Source organism: Schistocerca piceifrons, chromosome X, assembly GCF_021461385.2.
Source record: "Schistocerca piceifrons isolate TAMUIC-IGC-003096 chromosome X, iqSchPice1.1, whole genome shotgun sequence".
Taxonomy (NCBI): Eukaryota; Metazoa; Arthropoda; class Insecta; order Orthoptera; family Acrididae; genus Schistocerca; species Schistocerca piceifrons.
Window position 1 is genome coordinate 198542991 of NC_060149.1, and position 6680 is coordinate 198549670.

A 6680-nucleotide genomic window follows, 5' to 3' on the forward strand; every position below is an offset into this window, starting at 1 on the left:
TGTTAAGTGAAGTTAGTGTTCCTCATTCATCTAATTACACCTTCTACGTGACATTATTCTGGTGGAGCCGCTGGTTATTGGAACTTGTGATAGCGCACTTTATCGACGACACAGTGGCTCCCATCAGGCCACGAGAGAGCCACCGTTAACGTAGAGAGAAACCCGAGTTCGAGCCATATTCAACAGATCGCAATCTATCGGAGAAAGAAGAAGAAGAGGACGTTACGATGACATCAAGTGTGTGCCATCACATAAGACATCCTTCTGGGTTATCTGGTCACGATGGCCAAGATCGAAACATGTGGCTGAAGGTACACGAGTGTATAGCCAAATTTAACAAATTGGATGACACCGTGTGTTCGGCTAACGTAATTTCCTGTTTGGAGGGCACTGCCAAGCAATGGTATGGGAACAATGAGGAGAAGTTCACAAGCTGGGAAGTATTCCAGGTGGAACTGCGCAAGTATTTCAGCGACACACGGCAACAGAAGTGCAAGGCTGAAGATAAATTAAAGTGCAGGGCCCAGCGTCCACGAGAAACTACAGCATCCTACATTCAAGACGTCTTGGAGCTGTGTAAAATAGTGGATCCTAGAATGCAGAAGTAAAATAAGATTGCACATCTCATGATGGGTGTTGCTGTGGACATGTATCAAGCTCTACTCCTTAAGGAGGTTTCGACAGCAGACGACTTCATAAAATGGTGCCAGTATATTGAGACAATGCATCAAAAAAGAATTACACGCAAGAAATTTGAACAGCTTCCAAATGTCGTATCGATGTCTGTGATGGAGGAAGGAACTGATTTCACAAGTGTTCTTCGTCAGATAGTGAGAGAGGAAGTTCAGAAGGCACTTGGATTGCACGGTGAGCAAAAAACCGAGACGCTTCATGAGGTCATAAGGCAGGAAGTGGGACAGGCATTGAACTCAATCTCTCGTCCTTCATTTCCCTTTAAAACGGTGAAAAAGTCGAGACCCAGGCGAAGTTACATTTCTACAATGCTGCATGAGAAACCTGTTTGAGCACCAAGGAAGACTGACATCTGGAGGACTCAGGATAACCAATCAGTATGTTTCCACCGTGGACGACTGGGACATGTGGTGCGCTATTGTCGAGAACAACACGTAAAAAGACTGAGGGCCGTGCTTAAGTGTCTCCAACAAGGCGGGCTGAAACCTAATCCAAGAAAGTGTCTCTTTGGAGCAAAAGAAATCAAAATACTTGGACGCCTTGTGTCAGACGAAGGTGTGCGGCCAGACCCAGAAAAGGTGAGATCTATAACAAAATTCCCGATTCCTAAAAGTATTAGAGATGTGAGAAGCTTCCTCGGATGATGTTCTTATTACCGTCGTTTTATCAAAGACTTCTGTATGAAAGCCATGCTACTCCAAGAGTTATTAAAAGCCGATGCTAAATTTATCTGAGGTGGTGCTCAACAAGATTCTTTCAATGTCCTGCGAAAATCTCTGACGACAGACCCTGTACTTGGTCTGTATTGTGAGAGAGCACCTACAGAACTACCCACAGATGCCAGTGGGTATGGGATCAGTGGTGTTCTTGTACAAATTTCGGATGGAAAAGAGAAGGACACTTACAAAAGCCGAGAGAAACTACTCAGCTACAGAAAGAGAATGTCTTGCTGTGATCTGGGCCATGTGCAAATTTCGACAGTACCTCTATTGGTTCAAATGGCTCTGAGCACTATGCGACTTAACACCTGAGGTCATAAGTCGCCTATAACTTAGAATTAATTAAACCTAACTAACCTAAGGACATCACACACATCCATGCCCGTGGCAGGATTCGAACCTGCGACCGTAGCGGTTGCTCGGCTCCAGACTGTAGCGCCTAGAACAGCAAGGCCACTCCGGCCGGCAGTACCTATATTGAAGGCCATTCACAGTTGTTACAGACCATCATTCACTTTGTTGGTTGACAGGTCTTAAGGATCCAACAAGGCGACTCGCCAGGTGGACACTACGTATTCAAGAGTATGACATTACCATAGTGTACAAAAGTGGAGGAAAACACCAAGGTGCCGACTGTCTCTCAAGAGACCCTGTGCAAGACCATCAGGTCTTTTGATGAAGATAGTGACTGCGTCGTTGCACTCCAGGATCTCTCTGCTGAGCAGAAGAAGGACGCCAAGATATTTCAAATTATGCTAGCCTTAAATCGGTCAGAGGATGTGAAAGGACAATTTAAGGTAGTTAATGGATTACTTTGCAAGAAAAACTTTGATCCATTTGGAAAGAGGTGGCTACCAGTGATTCCTAAACACATGCGCTTAGATATTCTACAGAAATTCCGTGACACACCTGAAGCCGGACATTTAGGATTTATTAAGACATACAATAGGATCCGCAAGAGATTTTTCTGGCCAGGTATATTTAGGAGCGTCCGTCAATACGTGTCGCCCTGTCGAGTGTGTCAAGAGGAGAAAGGCAGTTCCTCAGAAACCATCTGGCCGACTCATACCAATTCCACCAGCCGAAACGCCTTTCCAGCGTGTTTGGATTGACCTCCTCGGACGATTTCCAACGCCTGCTAGTGGCAATAGATGGATTATTGTTTGCACTGATTATCTGACACGCTATGCTATTACAAAAGCCGTGAAAACAGCCGAAGTATTCGAGGTAGCCAAATTAGTATTAAAACACGGTTCCCCAAGGTCATTAATTATGGATCGATGGGAAAGTTTTTCAATCGAATCATGTGATATGGATAAAGTGTCGGTGCAACATTACTTATCACATGACGACTGTCCACCATCTGCAAACTAACGGGCTTACTAAACGCCTTAATAAGACCTTGGCCGACATGCTATCAATGTTAGCTAACGTTGAGCAGAGCAACTGGGATGAGGTGCTACCTTTCGTGACGTTTGCCTACAACACCGCCAAACAAGACACCACAGTATTTACGCCATTCTTCCTGGTGCATGGACGTGAGGCGACTACGACGATAGACACTGTGTTTCCATTACGTCCTGACGACGTGGACAACGACTACATCGGTCAGGTGTTAACCAGAGCTGAGGAAACTCGGCAGTTAGCTCGACTGTGCACACTGCAGGCTCAAGAAAACGATCGCCGAAGGTATAACGCGAGCCACTGCCCTGTTGTCTACCAGCCTGGATCTTCACTTCTGTTCTCTCTGAGAAGCTCCTCAGGCGCTACTTTGGACTTTATAATTGTGTAAAACAGTTGCTGATGTTACTTATGAAGTTAAAGATTTCTACCCCGACACAAGACGACGAAAGATCAGAGGTACGGTCCACATCCTTCGAATGAAGTCCTGTAAGGATTCTGCAACCCTGGGTAAATTCGAAGCTCCAGCGACAGGCAACAAGCGGAAAGGTGACGATGAGCATAGCGGCAGAGAAGTTCTAAGAAGATCACCGCCAGGGTGAACATCAGTCATCAGGAGTCGGAGTATGCAGGACCGATGACTCATTCCCGGATTAGGAGGACGTCTCTTAAGGACGGAGAAATGTCACCGAAAGAGACAAGTGGCACAGTCACCTTGGTGTAGTGGTTATGATATTTGACTGTTGTCCGGAGGGTCGTGAGTTCAAGAGCCTGTTCGAGACTGTAGCCCCTTGCAAAACGTATATCACCTTCAATGACGAATAAACTACGAGTATAACACCACATCTTCGTTCCACAAAACTCATTTCCCAACTGTGAATTTGTCGTAACAATGATGGTGGATGTTTTTTTTATTCATTGCTTACAACAATGTGCAAATGAATGTCGGTTTATGAGGTACATTGTTCCCAAGGTTAATTTTCGTAACACAACTTATACATATACAGAGAAAATCACATATTGTATACCTGGGGTATTTTCTGACTCCAAATTGTTGTACTACAAACAGTGATATGATCATAAATATTTTACCTAGTTATAATAAAAAGTTCGAGAATAGCATATCTGGAAGATCAGTAGTCTACACCCACATTACAACTGTTTATTTGTAGTTAAACTAGCCTTGGGGTCTAAAAAGACCCCAGACATCATGCACGGGTTAAAAATGATTTATTTCCTGCTTTCTTGACAGTAACAAATTAATGAACTGCCAATACTGAATGTTATTACGTCAATGCGAGATCTTAAGAACAAGCAGAATTTCGCACACTCCAAAATTTCGTAACAGCTCTGAGCCCTACTCGCTTAAAATTCAAGTTAAAGTTCCCCAGTTGCGAACTGGCAAAATTAAAAGTCCCAAAAACCACTCATTGCATTCACTAGTTTTCTCACAAATTCTATCATGAAAGATATTATTTGTTGTTATATTGTCGCTAATAGAAATAAATAATTAGTAAGCACGCTCATACTTCCCTAACTATGTTTATTTACAATAATGCCGCTACTTTCAACATATTATTTAATCTTATGGCTAAAATTCACAATTTTTCCTGTGCGTAATACACATCCTGGCCTTTATTTCAAAGCTGGTATTGTTACGAACAGTTCTGTTTTGATTCTTTAATAGATCTCTACAACACCTATTCATAGACACTTTGTTTATAAAAATCAGTATAGGTGTAGTCATTAATTTTTAAAGTTCATACTATTCACAAAATACTTGACATAAAATAACTAAATAACTTAGAAATTATACACCATGCCGAGGGCACGCTCAAACCCTCGCTCTCATCATAATTTTCTCCTTTTGTCTGTGGTACTGGCTTTCCAGTATTCTGATGGGTTCACTTTTTTATATTCAGTATTTTAGCTGGTCCATCTGGCCTGCATCGCGGCCTTTCCCTGCAATCTTTGCCCCCAATGGCCAGCGAGCACGGAAATTCTGACCACGTGTTTTCAAAGCATGCTGAACGTCTGCTTGTCATCAAGATTTCGCGTATTTCCAGAACGAGACCAGCAGAGGCCGAAAGAGTGCTGACAGTACTGTAGTTCAATTCTTTTATCTTGGCTGTTCGCGCATGCCCGCCCAGACGCGGGAGATTGCTGCGTTGCCAGTTGCACGCGCCAAGAGAAGCAGCGCCATAGTATAGTTCGCAAACTTAGTTTAGGGGGGAGCGCACAGTTTATGAAGTAAAGCCACCACGGCCGCATTAACCGTTTCGCTGCTACAGAGACGTGCTCCCCGCATTCCGCGCTGTGCGCGGTTTTGTCGTCATTGCACTGCTCGCCTGTGCAGACACATAGTGTTTCGACTGTTTTGACACACTTTATCATTCAATTTCACAAAAACTATTTGGTCCAATAATTTGATTTTAACACATCTTCTTGACTGATACCTTTCCCCCATAAATGACTTAATTTTGTTTCGATGTTCAACGCAGTTATTGTGCAGCATTAGATGTAGTAAACCACTGCACGAAATTTTGAAGAGTTTGCAGAGGTAAAAGTCCATAGCGTACACTTTCCATATGGTCGATTTTAGTTGCCACTAGAAATTTCAAAAAATTACATTCAAACGAATAAAATTCATGAAGTAAGACACTTCGATATTGTTTTTAAGTAAGGAAAATATTAAGCATCGAACAAGATTTGAACTCAGAACCTTAGCTTAGCAGCCAAACATTTTATTTATTTATTTATTTTTAAATCGCATTTTGTTCGTTTTCGTTCCTTGTATCTGCTCTGGGCGGACGTCGAAAGACACCCATTTCAGTTCGTTGTTGATCCATTAATTCAGGTTTTTTCTTACAGAGGGCACTATCCCTCTGACCGAACATGCTGAGCTACCGTTCTGGCACACTTCAACCCTTACGCTAACGCAGCTCGTCATTTAGAAGTTTTGTCGAAGGACTTTAAAATGGCACGCAAAATACCGACAAACACTGTTGGTATGACTATGAATTACGTTTCGTCGAAGTACAATAGGAAAGAAACAATTACCGCTGTTCTTTATTGCGAAAAAGCGGTTAGTGAGAATGATACAAACACCTTTCCTTGCTCTCGGCTGAATTAGGAGGCTTATTGCTTGTTTGGTTTAATTAATTAATAGAATATGAAGCAATTGGTATAAAGAATGCTTTTCCAAACTTTCTACAAAAGAAAGTCTGCTATCAAGACATTGCTTTTGTTCAATTACTTTATTTATGACTGAACTTTTCTAAAACTGAAGACACTCGTCCGTGCTGTGCACTGCAGTTGAGCTCTGGCAACGTCGTTCTCTGTTCATTGGCTGACTGTGTTTTGTGACATCAGATGCGCAGAACGAACCTAAACTCGGCCGCCGTCGTCAATGATGCGCACTTTAGCGGTGGAACTTCACAGCTGTTGCCTTTGTGGACCAGAGAGCCTATATACAGGGAATACATGCGTCTATTGTGGGCAGCTGAGCGTTGCCCCCATTCCTCTTCTATCGTCATTCGACCCACAACGAACCGTGCACACACAGCCGCAGCCGCTGCATCGTCTAATTGTTGAAGCCATCCACTCGACTCAGAACCGGGAGACCACAATTACTTACGTGAACAATACTGCGAAGTGTGAAATTCATTGAAATTATGTAGGTAAGCTGCTATTCTCAACCTCCTTTACCAGCCGCTTGGATGATGCAAGTATGACCGCTGGCCGGTGTGGCCATGCAGTTCTAGGCGCTTCAGTCTGGAACCGCGTGACCGCTACAGTCGCAGGTTCGAATCCTGCCTCGGGCATGGATGTGTGTGATGTCCCTAGGTTAGTTAGGTTTAAGTAGTT